Source organism: Canis aureus, chromosome 1, assembly GCF_053574225.1.
Source record: "Canis aureus isolate CA01 chromosome 1, VMU_Caureus_v.1.0, whole genome shotgun sequence".
Taxonomy (NCBI): domain Eukaryota; kingdom Metazoa; phylum Chordata; class Mammalia; order Carnivora; family Canidae; genus Canis; species Canis aureus.
Genome location: NC_135611.1, coordinates 37,192,243 through 37,213,368, shown reverse-complemented (window position 1 = coordinate 37,213,368; position 21,126 = coordinate 37,192,243). Strand labels below are relative to the sequence as shown.

The 21,126-nt window shown below is 39.3% G+C and overlaps 1 protein-coding gene across 5 annotated transcripts in view; it reads left to right on the top strand.

The window, feature by feature from the left end:
- The window catches only part of EPM2A (EPM2A glucan phosphatase, laforin), a 291,240-nt gene extending 270,372 nt beyond the window's left edge, over positions 1-20,868 (top strand). For all 5 annotated transcript variants that reach the window (XR_013378553.1, XR_013378552.1, XR_013378550.1 and 2 more), the window contains one exon: positions 18,503-20,868. The gene's annotated coding sequence lies outside the window, so the exon portion shown is untranslated. The remainder of the gene's footprint in view (positions 1-18,502) is intronic.
- The last annotated feature ends 258 nt before the right edge of the window (positions 20,869-21,126 follow it).

The following is a 21,126-nucleotide window of genomic DNA, read 5'->3' as shown; positions in this document are numbered from 1 at the left end:
GAGCAGTTTGAATAACATTTCTGGTTTCCAATGACATAAAGATAACAAATTTTATAGTTTTTGCACAAGAATTTACAGAAATATATGGCACATCTATAAGGACAAATTCTTTGACTTATAAAGAAAAATAGAAAATAGAAAAATAAAGTATTCTTAACTATGAAAGGTATAAAACTGGCACTATCAGATATTTTAAATTAATCTCCAATCTTATATATATATATGTATATCATCAAACATACATATACATAGTCTGTAGATATATCAATGGCTTTTAAAAAAAATACTTTATTTATTTATTTATGAGAGACACAGAAAGAGAGGCAGAGACACAGACAGAGGGAGAAGCAGGCTCCTTGTAGGGAGCCCAACATGGGACTCGATCCTGGGTCTCCAGGATCAGGCCCTGGGCTGAAGGCAGGGCTAAACTGCTAAGCCACCCAGGCTGCCCAATATATCAATGGCTTTTTAAAAAAATCATAGTGTAGGGGCTCTTGGCTGGCTCAGTCTGTAAAGCATGTGACTGACTCTTGATCTTGGGGTTATGAGTTTAAGCCCCATGTTGGGGGTATAGTTTATTTAAAAAAAAAAAAAAAAGAAAAAAAAGGGCACCTGGGTTGGTAAAGCATGCAACTCTTGATTTCGACTCAGGTCATAATCTCATGGGTTGTGGGATCAAGCCCTGAGTTGGGCTCTGGGCTTAGTCTTAAGGATGCTAGTCATAGGATTTTCTCTCCCTCTCTGTCTGCCCCTCCCTCAGGCTTGCATGTACACCGTCTCTTTCTCAAATAAATAAATCTTTAAAAAAGAAAAGAAAACAAAATCATAGTGTAGAACTTCCTATTATTTCTTTTAGTACTTTTTTTCTCCCTAAATTGCTCTTTTATCTGATAGTAGTGTTATTTTGTTTAGTATTTGTCAGTTGTATCTCTTTCAGTTATCTTGTTTTAAACTTGCCTTTTTGCTTCAGATATATTTCTCATAGATAGCATGTATCTCTTTATTTTTAGTCCAAATCTGATATTATCTACATCTAAAACCTAATCCATTTATATTTGTTGTTATCACTAGCACGTTTGAACTTTATACTATCTTATTTCAGTTTTCTGTGTACCCTTTTCTTTATTTCTGCTTCTTTTTCCTTACCTCCCAGTGAAATGTGAAAGCTTTTTACAAATTCTCTTTAATGGTTACCTTTGAATTTCTTTAACAAACACTGCTCTAATTGTCCCCACAACTTTCCATAGAAATCAAAATTGCCCCGCAATGCTCTTTTCCCCTGTTCTTAAAAAATTATACAAACGCATAAACACAATAGTAGAAAACTCCCTTCATCACTTCCCCAAAATTATACAACAGCACGGAAAAATCTTTTGTTATTCAATGCTGAACAAAAAATGAGATGTAAAATTTGAGTGCATCATGGGTAAAACTATGTAATATAATGTTCTTACAAAAAGTATGCTTCCCATTTGGTCCTTCTTTGTCCATTTATAGCATTTTATATACTGTATCTTATCTCTCATTGATGAAATAGTGAATGAAACTTGTGAAACAGACTGAGTGATACCACTCTGATGTAAGCCATAGTGTTACCAAGCATCAAGTTTCACAAAGATTTGCTTAGGTAAGGTACAGTTAAATGGTATAATTATGATCATAAATTACATACTCCGTTGTCCTCCTGCCAATGTAATTATTGTTGAAATAATTAGAAGTTTCCAAAGTGGATGTTCACTGCCAAGGTAAGGAACTAGTTAGATTCATGATTAGCTCTTAAATTTTAATTACCTCATTTCTTTGAACTAATGTTTCTTACCTGTTATATAAAAGGAACTTATAAAAGGTATACAAAAAGCAATGGAGAGGATGAAGTTATAATTATATGCATGCACCAGCCTCTGAAATTATCGATGCAGCAAGGATAAAACATAATTTTAAAAGTTCCAGTAGGAACATATGGTGAACAGTTTGCAGAAATTGCAGAATATCATAAGCATATGGGTCTATTCCATATGATCTTAAGCAATTTTAGGGGCAGAGAATATCATATCAAAGAATATGCTCTTTTAAGTGTCAAAATAGAGCAATATTAAACATTGTTGGCCTGAAAACTATGGGGGTGGTGAATATGTGTCTATGTGTGTAAGAGAGAAAGAGAATAGAAAAAATGACTGATGACTTAATAAAAATATATTCATTATAAATAAGTAATTGGCCCCTTAGGAGTCCATTGTGTCAAAGCTGACTGACAGAGACTATGATTTTGATTTCAGTGTTCTTAACATTTCTCCATTGAAAGAAGCCAGCAATGCACAACAGAAATGATGACTCTTATTAAAATATATTTAAAATTTTTATTTAGGTATATTTTTTAAGATTTTATTTATTTATGAGAAACAAGAGAGAGAGAGGTAGAGACACAGGCAGAGGGAGGAGCAGGGTCCATGGAGGGAGCCTGACATGGGACTCGATCCCAGATCTCCAGGATTACGCCCTGGGCCGAAGGCGGTGCTAAACCGCTGAGCCACCTGGGCTGCCCTAGGTATTTCTTCAACATCTTAACTATTCAATGTTTAATTCATGTTTAATTTTAGCTCATTAGTGTAGATTTGATTTATTTGAACTATTTTTCTTTTTGTATCATTCACATTTGTTATCTTTCATTAATGAATAACAAATTATTCAGAAAGTTTTAGTACCATGTTCTTTTAGATTAGTAGCATTCAGTTAGACCTCTCAAAAATGTTTTCTTTTTGACACTGAATGTTAGTTATTATATAAGCACACTGAAGGTCTTAATATTTAATGCAGTAGAAGTTTTCTAAAAACAGAGTGTGTTAAAGAAACACAACAGAATTTTTTCAAGCCAAGTAGTCTTCAAAAAATTGAAGCCCTCTGTGCTGGGGCATTAAAATATGAAAAGACTCATGGAGTCCTAATGAATATATATGCTACAAGTTTTATCATTGTGCTTAAAGCAACTCACATCAAAATCTTTCACTATTTCTCCAATTTTGAGATTTGATTCCTGTTTCTATTCCTAGACTTCCATCTGCTTTTGCTTTAAATTTTCTTTTATAACCTGTCTAAACAGTTGTATTTCTGAAATAGTATTTTATCAGCTCAAAGGGTGCTAGACCTAGAAGGACCTTTGGAAATATCCTAGTACGGCAGAGTATTTTCCACCCAGCACATCTGAAGGATAGAACACACTTCTGTTAGTTATGAAGCCTCTATGGATTTTAATTGCCGTGGTAAGGCAATGCATGGGAGTGCTGAGGAGAGGGGACAGACTTTTGACAGAATTTGAATGAGAAATGCATGTGTATGGTTTTAAAAACATACTTGAGAGATCTGGATATGCCTTCTCAAGGTGAGAATCTTAGACTGAAGGTAAAGCAAAATAGGAACAAATAAATTGCAGCTGTCTATAGAGGAACTAGAACTAGAGGCACAATTTTGTCTCTTGATCCAATACTTTTTCTTTGGTATGAAGTACCAGAAACTGATTTGTGGTGCTTTAATTCATAAAGACGTTTTTTGAAGTACATAGGATAGCTTGGTGGAAGTGAAAGGAAAACGGAACAATCAGATTTCAGAGCAGCAGGGCTGGATATTTGCCTCTGGGAATAGTCATTCTTTTACTAGCAGCATGAATCAGATCAGCAGTTCATGCGCCAGTCTGTTAATGGATCAAATTCAACCAACCTGAGGTCATTTTCCCATCCTTTGGCAGGAATGGTGTGGAGTATCTTGATAAGAGATACCACCAAATCTTCAGAAGGGTTTTCCTAATGAGAAAATTAGAGTGACGGAGGAACAGGTAGTGGGCAGCCAGAACAACATCTGTCCACTCCAGCTCTTCTTGAGAGAGGTCTCGTTCCAGCAGAGCTATAAATCCTGCTTTTTTGGTGTGTGACAGTCGGTCCTGGTGTAATTTCTGGCTGCCTCTGCAGTGGTCACAGGCAGAGATCTCTTCCCGAGCTCATGCCATTCTTCCATTTGGATCTTCCTTCTCCTGAGCCTCCAGTCATCAGATGGGATGGAGCACACAAAGGGAGGAAACATTCCTGGAAAGAAGCTTTATGGAAGGAAACATAACAGTGAACAAAAGCTGAACAAAAAACATTCAGCATTGAAGGGAAAAAAAATTGTGGGAATTTACGCCAGCTCTTCTCTGTTTTCTCACGTAGGCATTTACTGAGGAGAGAGTGAGGAGAGTTGGAACCAGTGTACAGCAGATTAGAGGTAATTTAGAGGTTGCTGAATAGCCTGGAACACCCACATGAAGGGCAGAAGTGTGCAAGGGCCAGGCCAGGTGCCTAAACAGTTGTCTCCTGGCTCTATTCTTCTTCCCATGAGAACTGAAGGAGGACAGAATCTGGAATGGAGAGGCGAGGGATTAAGGAGTAGCAAACTAATAGGGTTCTGAGGTGTGAATGTGGTTCACATTTGGATTGTGGGGTCAGAATGGAAGGCAGCACCTAACGCCAATGAAGGAGGTTGGGGCACGGAACAACTGGGCACCTGGAAGCTGTCATGTCGAAGGGCTACAGGGTTGTGACCACAGGGAAGATTTTCAGTTTGCCAGATACAGGCATGAAGTCTGGGTGCAGCTGATTCCTGAGTATGGCTAAGGTGAAACGAGTGCAAAGTGATGGGACAGGAGCAAAGACTAAACTGAGAAAAAAGTCACACTCTGTCTCTCTCTCTCTCTCTCTTTTTAAAAAGATTTTATTTATTCATGAGAGACAGAGAGAGGCAGAGACAGAGGCAGAGGAAGAAGCGGCTCCCTGCAGGGAGCCCAATGCGGGACTTGATCCCAGGACCCTGGGATCATAACCTGAGCCAAAGGCAGATGCTCAACCACTGAGCCACCCAGGCGTCCCAAAAGTCACTCTGTTGGGTTTAAGAAAATATCTGAGTAATACGAATATAACATGGAGTAATGATAAGTGATTGCCTTGAGTTGCACTTAGAGTCAAATTATATTGGAGTCTCAGCCAGAAAATCCATCCTGTAGTTCTCTTTTGGGAAGGTTATTCTTTTACCTGCATAGATGAATGTACTATGCTAGGAGAAACACACTAACTGAAGAGAATTTAGCCTCCGAGCCTGACTAACTCAGTACTCCATTTTTCAAAAGCTATAAAATGGTAGAAAACTGACAGGCCAAGTACTTGGAATGCTGAAGGGTCAAGGCATTTGTGAGACTGACAGTTTTTAGAGTCATATTCCTTGGCATGAGATGCAAAAGTATGTTTTTCTGCATGAAGCACAGCCATACAGTTTTATAGACTACTTTAGAATTTGATACTATTGAAAACCAGGATAGTAACACAAGCTTGAAACGCTAAGTAGGAGCCAGCTAAGGAGAAAGCCAAATTGAAATAAGTGAAGAGCAACTAAAACCTCTGGGAAACCTTATCTAAACTCCAGACTGCGCACCCCCTCTGATGAGCTGCCTAAGCTTGGTTGGAAATGCCAACCCAGTCTTAAAATTGCCTCAGCCAACAGGCAGCCTACTTAGCCAGGAGAGCGATTTCAGCCTTTAGGGGAAGAGGCTCAATTCCTCAACAGAGGAAATTTTTCTGTCCTCTAAACACCCTGTAGAAACTCTTCTAATAGATTTTTTTTTTAAATTGTTTCACCTTTTCTTTTAAAAAATGCATTTAACTCTGGTTTGGTTCACAACCTTGGGAATTTTCTGGGTGAAATCCAAAACTGGTCCCCCTACCAGGAGGGCAAGGAGAGATCTAAGAAAAAGCAGGCTACTCCAGCTTTGCCGGTGGCAGTTTTTAATAAGCAAGGGAACTTACATACAAGGCTTGTCCTGGGTAACAACAAAATGAGTAGATCTCCATGCCCACCCGCCAGATTCTTAAAATTCACAGAGAGGCCTTAATGGGGTTTAGTCACATATACCATCCAGATGGTCTCAACAACATCTTACTCTCTCAAGGCTGTGTCCTTTGGCAGCTCCCACTGTGGGAATGATGGGCAGACGGTACATTTGGAGGACAGAGGAGGAAGTGAGAAGCCTTTAAGTGCCTGGGTCCAGTTTGAGGTTCAATTTGCGATCACATCCTCTGGATGACCAGTGCTTATAATCTTAAATGCCCTTCTCTTTTGTAATGTGCCCTGAGCTGTAGCAAGGGGTTTACTAGCATGGAGGTAGTTGGTTTTGTGGCTACCTGGCTGTATTGGAGGTGGAAACCATAGCAACAATTTAGGCACATGTAAGAGAAGCAGATTAAGATGATTCTCAAAAAAAACATTTTTTTTCCCCACCAACAGCCATTGATTCACTAAGTCCCCTAGGCTGGGGCTGAATCACTCAGGGCATTCACTTGTGTTTTTATGTGATTTAATAAAAATGATATTTTAGCAGACTTATCAGATATGAACATATAGGTTTTTTTTGGATAATGGCACAGGTGCTTCCTTGCAAGGCAATAATAATATCCCGGACCATCCCTATTTTAGAGGACAACATTTTTCATTAGAGACATTTCAGTGTTTGATAAGGACAGGCTTTGCCAGCTATCATTTAGGGTTTTTGGATAGATTTAGTAAGGAGATATATATATATATATATATATATATATATATATATATATATCCTTATATTATATGATATGATCTCCTTATATGATATGATATAATATATAATAACTACATATTGATGATTATTATATTAATAATTATTTTAAAAAATCTGTTGCTTTAATCTTCTCTCTCTCTTTCCATTAACCCTGCTGCTTGCAGATTACAGGGGAGATAGGACCTTCATTCAATGACATGTTCTTTTGCTTAGTCTTGCACATCATGACCTTTGAAATGTGACCCCATCACTGTTTATTCTACGAGGGTATCCATGTATGGTACTTGGCCTCTTTACTCTCCTAATAGTGGCAGTCTGACTTGCACAGTGACAGGAGGAAGCTTGGGTTAGGCCAGTTGAAGAGTCCACACAAGCCAAGGCGTATTTAGAACCCTCACTTGCAGGGAGGGAGCTAATATAATTACTAGTGGATGGCCCCAGACTTCTTCAGCAGTTGCCTTGGGCATGGTTTAGAAGACACAGGGCATGCTATTACTGTATTAATCCAGTCACTGTGTTTTAAGGGCAATCCAGTATCCTTGGCAATATGCCATTGCATCCACGCACTGTGGTGACCACTCTTTCTCTGTATCCAATCTGCTGTATATGATGATGAGTCAGTTGCTAGGGCTCATACCCCACTTAGAGTATCAGCTTTCTAATTGCCAGAGAGAGTTGGTACTTTATGAGCAGGGACATGGAAAACAATGAGGTCTGCCTCAGGCTCTTATAGATGAACTCAAATACCTTTTTACATTTTGACCCAACAAGGACTTATTTCTGATCATCCATTTTTTGACTTCCCATTGTCTGAGCCATAGGGCTAATGCCTTTAGAATAGTCCAAATGTTAGTGCGAAGTGTTAACAGCCAGGGCTCATGAGTGATCACCAATCAAACTGCTCTGTTTCTGGTTATTCCTGTTTCCATCCAGATGGTGCTGGATAACAACTGCAGTTCATGTGGACAGACTGTCTCAATAGACCAATCTATACATCAGGCATCTGTGGGAATTTCCTGTGTTCCCTGTCTACAGGTCACAGGTGCCACAAGAGAAATAGGAGCATTTAGAAGATCTACATACTCTATGGGCTTAGGAGTATCTGCAATTTTAGAGACAGTGGGTTGGTGGACAGGGTTTTCCTCTATTGCAAATAAGCATGCCACTTAGTAAAAGTGGGGGTTTGAGCCATGACAGAGATTGGTCCATGGGATGTAGTTTTAATCCACCCCTTGTTAGAAAAGGAAGTTCTTACCATGATATGCCATTCTTTTGTAAGGGGGAGGTTATACCTGGAGGAGCACTATGTGCACTGTTAGGAGGTGTTGGTGGTATGTTGGGTTTCTTCTCCCTTCTGGAACTGGGACCAAGATTCTGAGGGTATTATCTCTTTCTGTTGTCTCTGTCAGCCCAATCAATACCTTTCAGAGTCATAGACACATCTAATTCCAATGGGAACCCTACCTGGGAGATGCCCAGAGTTTTAGTCTGTTTCACTGGTATTTCTGCCTTTGCAGAGGTGGCTTGCCACTGTGATACCCACTTGCTCTTTCTTTACCGGACAGTATAAGGGATGGAGGCACTGTGCCAAGTGAGGAATAAAAGGCTTCCAAACACTCAAATCCCAATAAAGGCTTACAACCATTTCATGTTTTTAGGGGTTGGATAGGCTTGTGCCTCAATACAATAAGAGCCTCTGGGATAATGCACATATTGCCTGACCAAACAACTCCTCAAAACTCCCAGGGCCTGGGCCCTTAATTTTCTGTGAGTTCACTATCTATTCTTATTCTCTTACAGATGTTCCAGCAAAGTCTGCAGTGTCTTGTAGCAGAAGCAAGTCTTCAAATGTTAACATTTTTTTTTGTTAATGTAATGGGCCCATTTTACTTATGTGGGATGGTAGCCAGTGACGAGTCTCTGGCTACTATCCCATGACATATGGTGAGGCTGTGTAAGTAAACTTGGGGAGTACTCGAAAGGTCCATTGTTGCCTCTCCCATGTGAAGGCAAACTGATCTTATAACTTAGTGGCCAGAAGTGTATTGAAAAAGGCATTTGCTAAGTACAGCACAACATGGTGTACTCTTAGGACCATAACCGAAGTATTTAGGATGGTGGCAATGTTGGGCACAGCCACATAGATGGATGCATTACCCTGTTTAATTCTTGGTAGTCCACTGTTAATCTGCGTTGAGCCATCTAGCTTCTTACTGGCCATAATGGCCTATTGAAGGCACTATGGGCAAAGTATATAATACCCACTGGATGTAGTTCTTGGATAGTTTCTCCTATCTCCTTTACACCTCCCATGCAATTTTTATTGTTTGACAATTACAGTTCTTTGCAGGGATGGCATGGTTATTGGTTCCCAGGTGCATTTCCCCTTAGCACTGGTTTGATTATTCTAACCTGCAGGTGGAATTCACTAATAGAGGTTTGCAGAGTTTGACCTGTAGGATATCAGTGCCCAATATTCTCTCTGGTATTGGAGAGATAAAATCTTCATGTTATTGGGAATGGTGGGAAGAATGCCCAGTTTACCATGTCAAAAGGACCTTCCTGACCATAACTATTTTTCCCACATAACCATCAATGATGCTGAGGGGGCCAGAAAACTTGTAAGGGTTACCATGTATTAGAGTACATTTGGCTTGAATATCCACCAGGACAGTCACTTTTTCATTGTTTCTGGAGGGCCAATGAATAGTGAACTCAACATGAGGCTTCTGATTGCCTCCCCTCTGATGGCCTTCACCTAGAGTCAGTTTTGACCTGCATCTTATACCCAGGGCGTGGGAAGCATCCACTCTGAATAGGACTGTATCCCTAGGGTTTCTGCTGGAGCAGTCAGGGCATCAGTGACAGTAGGAACAGATAAGGCAGGTCTGAACTATTGTTCAGATTTTTAAAGCTTTCCATGGACCCACCAACACAGTGTTAAGTTATTGATCTGTCTGTTCAAGTGGGGTCCCCATAGCAATGAGGTCAAACCACATTTGCTTCCAGATTATCTTTACTGGCTTATTTTTACAACCAATTGGGATAGCCTTTTGGCCTTCTGAGTTCTCTCTTTATTTTGGGTCTTTCCCACTGCCCATACCTGTTTCTGGGATTCATCAGTTTCCTCCAGATCAGCAATGGATCAGCCCAACATCAGAAATACCTTGTCCCATGCATGTGCTCAGCATGGATATCAGCATCCCATACCAGGTGCTGGGACAGAACAGAGTCTTTCATTCCTGCAGTGAATGTGGCTGGATCAAGGCCTTCAAAGACAGGGGCCTGTCTCATTCTCAGCTCCCTAAGAATTTGGCATAACTCCTCAGTAGATTTCTAGGGACCCGCATGTCCAGGGAGTTCCCCCTCATTGGGCCAAGCCACCCTGTAGGCCAGGATAATCCAATTTAGAAGGGAATGAGTAGCTTGAACCCTCTGAGTGCTATGTACGCACTGTCAGAGGGCATTGCATGTGGTGATATTACTCGTTTTCTTTGTTCTCTGCCAGGTCAGAGAAATGTCACCTCCTCCCCAATGTAGAAGCCTGGCTATTGTGCAGCCATGCATTTCCCTTCTCCACCATAGTGTGCTCTGCACAGTGCCTTAAACAAGTGCATTAGACAGGCTGGTATTTTTAGGGCATCCCCATACTCCTTCAGTGGTCCACAGGCATCTAACATATGGGCCTCCCCTTCCCACATAAAGGTCAATGGCCAACTTGGGATTTCCCTGGCAGATGCCTCTCTCAAGGCCCATTTCTTTGGTCGCCTGGCTGACTCACTAATTATTAGTTTGCAACCTCAGGAGCCTCCCAGGTAGAATCTAAAACTGGCCCATGTGCAAAGATAACAGAGAGCAACCTAAGGAAAGGCAGTCCACTCCAGATTGATAGATGGTAGGTTTAATAAGCATGGGAATTGACTCATGAGTCTTGTCTTAGGCAACCCCAGGATGAGTAGATATCCAAGCTCCTCTAGCAGCATCTTAAAAGTTTATGAAAATGCTGAAACTGGATTCAGTCACCATACACAGTCCAGATGGTCTTAACAACACCTTACTCTCTCAAGGTTGTATCCTTGGGCAGCTCCCACTGTGGGAACAGAGGGTGGAGGATGCATTCCAAGGACGGAGGGAGTGAAGAGCCTCTAATTGCCCAAACAAGCTCTCAAGTCTACTAGTGGTCATGACATCTTGATTACCCTCTCCAATATCTGATAATAGAGTAACAATTTTTAAAAAAATGAAGAAATCAATTTATATTTCCTAGAACCCTTAAACATAAATCACCTTCATACTATTATTGGTTTGCTTATTTTGTAACAAATCACCTATATTTTAATAACAAGAATAAAAGCACATCCTGTAATGCTCTCAACTTGTAAGTAAAAGCATTTGAAACAGTTTTCCCTCAGGAAATACGTGACAACTTACTCTAAAATAGAAACACCCTTGTCTAGCCTAAAGACAGGCCATGTGCAAACTCTTCCTGTAGCGGTAACACTCAGCTGTCTGTGATCTCCCAACATTATCCTCATCTTTCAGGCTTTCTGCCATCTCTGTATTTATCTGCTGGGCTTTTCATTCCTGCAAGTCATTGGCACTCCTATTGCTCAATATGTTCTACTTCTGGGTAATAGGAAAAATTCATGAAAACTGGAGCTGTTTTTATAATCCTTTATAAAAACAAAAGCTAGTTAGTAGTGGTCAAGTTTTCATGAGAAAAAGCACTGAGGAAAGTCTAAGTTATGAAATGGGGCATCATCTAGTGTAGTCCCGATGGTCACACTTTAGTATTATCACAAATGTTGGAAAATTGACTTCATTTTGCGCTAACATCAAATCTACATTAAGAACAACAACTGCAGGACAGCCCGGGTGGCTCAGCAGTTTAGCACTGCCCAGGGCCTGATCCTGGAGACCCGGGATCGAGTCCCACGTTGGGCAACCTGTGAGGACCCTGCTTCTCCCTCTGCCTGTGCCTGTGCCTCTCTTTCTCTGTCTCTGTGTCTCTCATGAATATATAAATAAAATATTAAAAAAAGAATAACAACTGCAGACCTTCAGAAGGATGGATATCGTGTCTTAGAATCATGCATTGATGTGGGAAGAAAACAGGAACTCATGTAGGTCTCTAAGCTGGGGGTGTTAGATTACTCCTTTCTTTGGCAATTGCAGTGATGGACACCCTCATTCAGAGATCAGGGTCAAGACACTGATTTCAAGATCTGCAGCTGGGATTGGGTGGTGATGGAACTTGACTACAGGACACAGAGCAAAGCAGAACTACAGTCTTTGTTCTGGAGTAAGGCAGGCCTGATAGGTAAAGGACCTGGTCAAGTCTGAGGGAGAAGGTGGAGAACAAGAATGGTAACCAAATCAACAGCTTTGTAGTTAGGGTCAGAAAAGCATGAACAAATGGGCTTAGGAGGCGGAGATTTACCTGAGCAAGAGAACTCAGGGGGTGCAGCTTTCTATGGAGAACAGAGCTTGTGGGAGGCAGGACAGCTATTATGTGCTCTGAGAGGTTCAATCATAAGCAGAATAGTCATAATCATTGCAGATGCATTTTTAGACTCAAATAAGATAATGTACACAACTATTTTTAAAGTGTGACACAAATCAGAGGTGTCATTATTGTCATTAACATTATTATCACCATCATAAAGCCCTAAACATCTAAAAGTCTGTATGCTAGAAAAGATTAAAAAGAAATGATAGGAACCTGATTCTTCACCCAACTATTTAGATGCTAAATATCAGGCAGAGTTAGAACTGGAAGTAAAAGGATTTAACTACTGTATGCAAAACCTAAATTAAAAATGTATCTCATGTACAAGTTTAGGGGAAATTTATATTCATCGTGGCAAGCTAAGGTAGGTGCATCTGTGGACCTAACATGTCAAAAATTGTCAGAGTGAAACAAGTGGTCCTTCTGTGAACAATGTGGGAAGACCTCACAGATGAGAAGAGATTTCAGAATTTCTTTGAACTTTACAGAAGCCAGCTTTACGGTCTAAGTGAAAACCTGCACATTGTCAAGTCACATATTTTAACATAGTGAACATTCTTTATTTCTTTTGATGCGTTCTGTCCTGACCGATAAAAGTGAAACTCCCTGAAGACAGCCCTTAAATTCCCTGATCTTGTAAGCCAAGAAAAGTGCTAAATACTCTGCAGGTATTTGATTTAGTGAGCGCTTGGTGATTACGACTGAAGGAACAGTAGTCAGCGCGTGTCCCAGTTTTGACAAAGGAGAGAGCCTAAATGGAGTGGGTGGGCAGAATGATAGGAAACAGAAGACAAACTAGGACATGGGAAAAGGAAAGGAGCCAAATGAGGCTTTTGAAAAATGGTTTAAAGAATAATTGTGTAGATCTGTAGGAAGCCACCATAGAACTTTCTAAAATGAGACACATAAGAAAAAACAAATGGCTGAAAAAAATGGAGATGATGACAATCGGTTGGGCAGAGAAAGGGGTAGGGTATTTGCAAAGGTGGGAAATCCAACAGGGAGAAATTGTGGGATAGCCTAGGGGTTGGGAAGAAAGTGTTGTTCAGGGGACATCCAAGTGGAATTTGCAGAGCAAAGTGTAGAGAAGAGGACGAGAGTGAAGGGTGGTATTTGTGTAAGAGGATGTGAAAGCAGGACTCTCTGTTTCAGTTTTGGTTGAAGACTCAAAGGAGGGAAAAGCAGAGGTGCTAAGTATGAGTACTCCTTTAGTATTTCAGGGTATCCTCTACATAGAAACTATACAGAGGGGAAAACGAAAGAAAAAACTCTAAGGGTATTTAGGAAGTTGATATTACAAAGATGGCAGACTAGTTTTGGAGAAGTTTCTTCAGAAGCAGCTGATTGAGTGCCATGATATCCTTTACCACCCCATTCCTACCCTGGTTTGTGAGGTACAGAGACTGGTACCAGTCCCACATCTAAAAGCCAACAGGCAAGACTGTAGCTGGCCAGCTGCTCAGGACAGCAGAGCTGAATGGGCTGTTTTGGGAGTGGCTGTACTTGTATGAAGGTGGAATTATGGACAGTGTTGGCCTGGAGTTATTTTGACCCCAGAGACTCTCCTGGAGGGCTGACGGAATTTGGGCAGGGTCAAGCCCAGATTGTGTCAGTGCCATAATCATGGCAATACTTACCAAGTAAAGCCTTCCTGGTTTTCCAGTCCTCTCTCCTACTCAATCCATTTCTAGAGAGAAGAAAAAGGCTATCAGAGAAAGGGGGGTGAAGAGAGGAGTATAAGGAAGGGAAATAAAGGGCTGCCTAAGCAGCCCACCATCCCTGTCTCTTTCAGATCCAGGAGAAGAAAGTAAGTGAGCCAGTCCAGTAGTGAGAAGTTTTTCAACTGAAAGCCTTATAACTTATAACTTATAACTATGGCCAATAGAAATCTACAGGGGCAATATTAGTTTCAATATAAGGAAGGACATTTAAAAAATTGAATATATTTGGCATATAACACTATTTAAATTTAAGGTGTGCAATGTGTTAATTTGATGCATTTATATATTATAATATGATTGCCAGTGTAATGAAATTCAGCACCTCTGTCATGTTATGTAATTATCCTTTCTTTTTAGAGGATGGGATAATTATATTTTAGTCTTTTAGCAAGTTTGATGATTATAGTATAATATTTTTTTCTATATTAATTATACTGTGCATTAGATCTCTACGACTTATTTACTATTTTGTTTTCTTAAACAACATCAACCTTCTCCCTCCACCCCTCATACCTTGGTAACCACTATTTTAGTCTCTTTTTACAAGTTTGACTTTTTATTATTTATTTATTTTTAAGATTTTATTTACTTGAGACAGAGCATGAGCATGGGGGAGAGGGGGAAGCAGGCTCCTAGCTGAGTGGGGAGCCTAATGTGGAACTCCATTCCAGGACCCTGAGATCATGACCTGATCTGAAGGCAGATGCTTACCCAACTGAGCCATCCCCAAGTCTGACTTTTTTAGATTCCATATGTGAGTGATTAATGTCACACAGTACTTGTCTTTCAATGTCTGACATATCTCACTTAGTATAATGTGCTCAAGATCAATCCATGTTGTCACATATGTCAAGATGTCCTCCCTTCCCATGGCTAAATAATATCCTGTGTGTGTGTGTACCACATCTCTTAGTAAAATGTCAAAATCAGGATTCAGTGAATTCTACCTCATGAGGAGTTCCTCAGCATTTCTAGAATGGTTGCAGTTTCACAGAGTGCTTAAAGGAGATGATACTGTGAAGATAGAGATATTGTAGAGGTGATTCTAGCATGAGGTAGATGTTGGACCCCATGTCTCTTTAATTTATTTGCTATTAAGATTCTGTGAATCTTCTCACAACTTCTCAGACTTTATTCCTGACTTCCTTCAAGTGCCAGATTTAACTTTACAGAGAATGGTGATAATTTCAAACTACATAATTAAAATTTAAGTTTTCATTATATAAAGTTGTCATAAGCCTTTAATGGCCCCCATGAATGCTTTTGAAAATAATTTGGCTTATTCTTTGCTCTCGGCTGGGAGTCATGCTCTGAAATATAGCCAGGCGGCTAAGTCTTCATGAGGTTTTCTCCTTGACTTCCAAGGTCTCTCCAGACAGTCTCTGTTTTTAGCAGCATCATTGCATTGAACTCATCCAGTGTAGTGACCTTCCAACTGAGAATTGTTCATCAATGATGCACTGCATTGTTCTTATGCTTTTCCTTTTACCCAGTCACTGTTGATTTCACCACCCTTAGTCAAACAGAAAACTGATAAGACATAAAGAGCAAACCCTGGCATTTGTCTGCATATTCAAATTACCACAGAATCCTATGTGTCTGCTAAGTTGGAAGGAACTGGTGAAGTCAAAGCAGGACTCCGAACAGTGCCCCAGGGGAGCCAGGCCGCACAAGACCCTAGATGACTTTCCTTCCTTTTGTTGCCATAGCAACAGTCACAGGCAAATCTCAGGGCCTATTGTGAAAACACATTTCCTTGCATCCTAGAACTATGACAAGTACAACAGGATGCTCATTTATTTAACATGACAATTCTGACAGAAGTTCTACATTTCTCTCTACTGATACAGGCAATGGGGTGGATGAGAAATGAACAAGAATCCAAGCCTCCATCAACTTGTTGAATTCCTCAGCAAATATATTCTGAGTTCTTATTATGTCTTGAGTAGAGTTCTGGGCTCCATGGGAGAGGCAAATAGAAATGAGACCATGCTACCCTATACTTTACAAGGTTATAATCTAATTAAGGGGTCAAAATCAAACCAGTGTTCAAGAACAATGCTAAGGGTTATTGGAATTCAGTAAAAGGAAATAATTAATTAGTTTTTTTAATCTATAGAATCAGTTGAAATGCCACATATTATACTCACCCACTCTTTTTTTCCTCTTCTCTTTGATATCCTTGCTTTTGATTCAATAGGCTTTTGTAAGATGACTATGACATCTCAGATCCATCTATTAAGGATATTTGTCAAGAGTGTGTATATTATATGTACTTTGATTTTCAACTATGTACTGATTCAAAATTATGTTTATTCTATGTATAATCTTAAATAATATGTGCATATGAGCATTGCCAAGGTAAGGATAACATTTTTTATTAGACCAACACTGTACCTGGAAAGGTGTTTTTGGAGGTTGCATCCTCTCCTCGTTCTACTTCTGTTGTCAGAGACCCAGGATGTTTAAGGCCCAGGATGTTACAGACATGAATTCAAACATCAACTTTATTACATACTAATTGTATATTCTTGGAATGTTTGTACCCTCTTTGAGTTTTAATATAAAGTAACGTATAAATCATTGGCATTTGTGGGTCAATGATTTTTGTACCTGGGTGATGGTATAGGGGGTTTCATTGTACCATTGTTTATGATTGAAATTTTCATATTGAAATATTTTTAAATGCCTAGCACGTGCAGTATTGTATGTTCTAATGTGTTTTGAACACTCTCACATACCATCTCTTTCCCTCTCCAAAATTAATTGGTTTCCTCTTATGATCTCCATCACACTGATCACCTGTACCAATATTATAAAACTGATCATCTTTTGCCTGCAAGTGGCATTAGCACTGTCAAGTATTTTTGGCTCAGCTCTTTGTATAATCAGATATTTAGTAAATATATTTTAATAATGATTGTTTTTTTTAAAGATTTTATTTATTTATTCATGAGAGACAGAGAGAGAGGCAGAGATACAAGCAGGCTCCATGCAGGGAGCCCGATGACTCCACTGAGCCACCCGGGCATCCCAATAATGATTGTTTTATCTTTAAATTAGTCAAGTCATGATGCCAGGAACAGTACCAAGGAAAACTGGTTATATTTGTGGTTTTCATATATAAGTTCAGAAATGAACTTATTGAGAAATGTATATTTTCATCTTAGAAAGAGCTGGGATCGGGATCCCTGGGTGGCGCAGCGGTTTAGCGCCTGCCTTTGGCCCAGGGCGCGATTCTGGAGACCCAGGATCGAATCCCACGTCAGGCTCCCGGTGCATGGAGCCTGCTTCTCCCTCTGCCTATGTCTCTGCCTCTCTCTCTCTCTCACTGTGTGCCTATCATAAAAATAAATAAAGAATTAAAAAAAAAAAAAAGAGCTGGGATCTTTCATACTGATGAGCCCGGAGCACTGGTCACTGATAAGTATCCTCAGTCAAGTTACAATAGCCCTTCTGGCCCCAGTTCAGAATTGGTGAACACTAGTATTCACGTTGCTGAGTCCATAGCATATGTTTTCACAGAGGAAATGTAAGTAATTGTCATGACCTCACCAGTTCATGAAGTAGTTTAAAAATTCCTCATTTCGGGCAGCCCGGGTGGCTCAGTGGTTTAGCGCTGCCTTCGGCCCAGGTCGTGATCCTGGAGACCTGGGATTGAGTCCCATGTCGGGCTCCTTGCATGGAGCCTGCTTCTCCCTCTGCCTGTGTCTCTGCCTCTCTCTCTCTGTGTGTGTCTTTCTTGAATAAATAAATAAAATCTTAAAAAATAAATTCCTCATTTCTCCCCTCTGTTAGCTAGGCTGCCATTTTATTTGACTATTGAGTTTAAATTGTGAGGTCATTAAAGAGAACAGGTCAGCCTGTATCTGTGTGTAATATGCTAATTCATAACAAGAGTTATTTTTTGTGGACCAGCTGCTTTCTAAAAATTCAGGGGTGTGGCTGGAGAGAGTCACAGATGATAACAAATGCTGCAAATGGAAACAAAGTTGTAACATATGTTTTTTTATTTGCTTTGTATTTCATCTCAGACCCATTCTGTCTAAACAGGAATCCAAGCTCTCAAAACTAACGTTTCTGGTTTTTACCATTAGCACCCTCATTCTCTAGATTATTTGAGTTTGAAGACATGGAGTCAACAATGGTTCTCCTCAGGCATTGTCCAACACTAACCGTTGTTCATTCTTGTTCCAAAATGTCCCTGACACTCCAAGTTTAGGTCTTTATCCTTCCAAATTTAAAAAATTCCAACGGCTCCCTTACTACCTTACTCTAATACATTTTTTTACTACCAGCTTAATTTTACTGTGTTAATTTCATTATGTTAGTTGCATGCTTTTCTCTTGCCTGCAAGGATTAAATCCCAGTTCCCAATTTGGCCCTTACTGTGTTCTAATTTCCCATCATTCATCTTTAGGAATACTCAGACACATTATACTCAGTCATCCTTGGTTTTTTACATTATTCAGAAAAGCTCTTGTTGTTCACATTTTCTTTTCTCCTCACATTTACAAATCCTGCCATTCCAAATCTATGCCACTTCATCCTTTAGGTTTTCTCTGCAATACCAAACTGTATTGATCTCTCTTTTGACTCTTCTGTAGCATTGTCTCACAATAACTCCCATTTGGTAACCAGTTGCATTATTGTTTTGTTTTCTAGGTTTATGTGATAACAATTATCCAAGATAGCTCCCAATATCTATAGTCTTGTGTTCAACTTCCACATTGAATCAGAGCTTTGTGACTAAGTGTATGAAGAAAGTGATATTGTTTGACATCCAGACTAGATCATAAAAGATATTGCAACTCTAAACTTCTCTCTTGGATCACATACTTGGAAGAAATGTCATAAGAATACTCAAGCAGCCCTGTAGAGAGGCCAAAATGGATACATACTGATTTACTACTATCAACTTGCCAGCCTTATGTGTGAGTCACCCAAGAAATGGATCCTCCAGCCATCTTTTAGACAAGAAGGACAACCACATGAGAGGTTTGAGTCATAACTGTCCAGTGCAGCCCCTTTCAAACTGCTGACTCACAGAAATTGAGAAATATTATAAATGATTATTATTTTTTAAGCCACAAAGTCTTGAGGTGATTCTTTAAATAATAAATGGAAAAATAATAGTGTATTACTTGCTTCTCAACTGCATTGCAAACTCCTCCAGCATAGAACATTTGTTAGAAATCTTAAAATCCAGGCTATTATTCAGATACCATTCAACACTATAGCAAAATTAGATATTGCATTTAGAATTAGAGAAGGAGCCATCATTTACTGAATGTCTACTAAGGGAATTTACATATGCATGAGCTTTATATACATGGAAATGGCTACATACATAGATATAGAACAAGATGTTCTTTAAAGACATAAAACACTGTACCCAAGCTGCAAAGTTATGAAGTCAAATTTTCTCTTTCTTTTATCATCATTTCCCAGGCTTTTTTAAAAAGTAAGATGATGATTTTGAGAGCATTTAATAAGCTACAGAGTGTTCTGTAGACATAAGGCATTATGGCTTGCATCTATTTCTTTCTCTATTGAGTGCTTTAAAGGAATGCTTTGATACTTCTACTCTGGTGTTTATTTTGCTTTGCTAAGACTAGAATTAGACTTTTCCTTGTGATACAAACATCTCAAGTAAATGGCAAAAGAAAGTACTTTGGTATTGCATTGTCTCTCTTGCTATGTGCCTAATGAGTGTTTGTTAAAAATTACATCAGTTGAAGTCTCTGAAGGGAAGAGATGGCCCACTGAGATGGGTAATGGATGAAAGTTTAACCGGGTTAAGGGAAATGAAAGGAAAGATATGGACCCCAGAGAGTGTAATGAAACTGCAGGAGAAGGCTGGCCAACAACTATGCGTCTTGGTAGAGAATGAAGCCAACTGGATTTAACCTTGTAATGAGGGACCAGAGGGAATTAGTTCTTTGACTTTACCCTCCTTGTACATTTTGCTCTCCTGTCCATGCTTTCATACTGGCTGACTGCACCCCAAAACCAGAGTAAAGAAGCTGGGGGATGACGTTTATACTGGTCATCTTTCTGGGGCACAGAGGAGGACGGAGAATAGTAGATAATTAATTGAAGAACAATGGAAAATATACAATGGAAAATATCCAATAATTGCTACAAAGTGTAGCATTATTTATATAATAGCAAAATAACCCATCTTCAACAGCTTATGGTAGGCAGGAAAACCAGAGATTTATTTGAAGGGACAGCTAGACACAAAGCTTTATATCAGGCAGGGTTATGCCCTCAACTAGTAGCTGGAGTCTTTTTGTTAATGAGAAAAAGTCCTTTAAGTTTGAAAAGGAATATTGAATATATAACTATGCTAATGGCATTGCCATTGAAACTGGTTGGATCTAACTTCCTAGCTACTTAGCTATGTAAATGTGACCTACCTAGAAAATACTGAAAAACCACCTAGAATCAAGCTTCAGTCAAACGGATAGTATTTTTTTCTGTATCCATTTATAACTTCTTCATTTGATAACTTCTTTTAGAATAATTTTGGTAGTATTATTCCATGTCTGATATGCATGAAGGTTCATATTTTAGCCACTAACTTAACTCTAAAACATCTTTCAATTTGAACTATAAAATTTTTATAATGCCAGTAAAGGGAAATTCAGACTCATAACTTGAAAAAAAATCTGCTGCTAACTGGCATTTTATTTTAATTCATGTGGTACTTCCATAATTTTAAATTGTGATAATCCCTCACAATTATAAAAAGCTGGTAATTTTCTCATATTTTGCCTAGGTGTGCAGAACTTTCAATATATATGCATTTATGCTGTAACTTTTTTTTTATTTGCTCTCATTATGTCAATGTGACACTATAAGCCTATAAAATATTCCTAATTATGTGACTGATTTTAGATACTCTTTGGGATTATATAGCCTCTGACAGGAGTTTCTTAGCTGCATGCTTGGAGATCATATTTTACCTAAGACAGGTACTTTTCTCAATTTATTGTAAATGCCTAAGATTGCTCAAATTAAAGCAAATGTTTTAAATAATTTTATTGCATGTCAATTGTCTCGATGTACCAGGGCTAGGTTTATGAATATAGTTTCACCAGAAGAAAATCTCAGATGTCCTTTATCATCTGTATAACAGGTTTTTTCTCCCCTAGTTTTGGGTAGCTTTACTGTTAAACCAGGGACTGGTAGAATAGAGCCCTGGGTTCAGGCATGGATCTTGTTGGGCTCTGCACACTTTGCATTGACACTGGGCATGATTCCACTTTGCCCACACCTCAGCC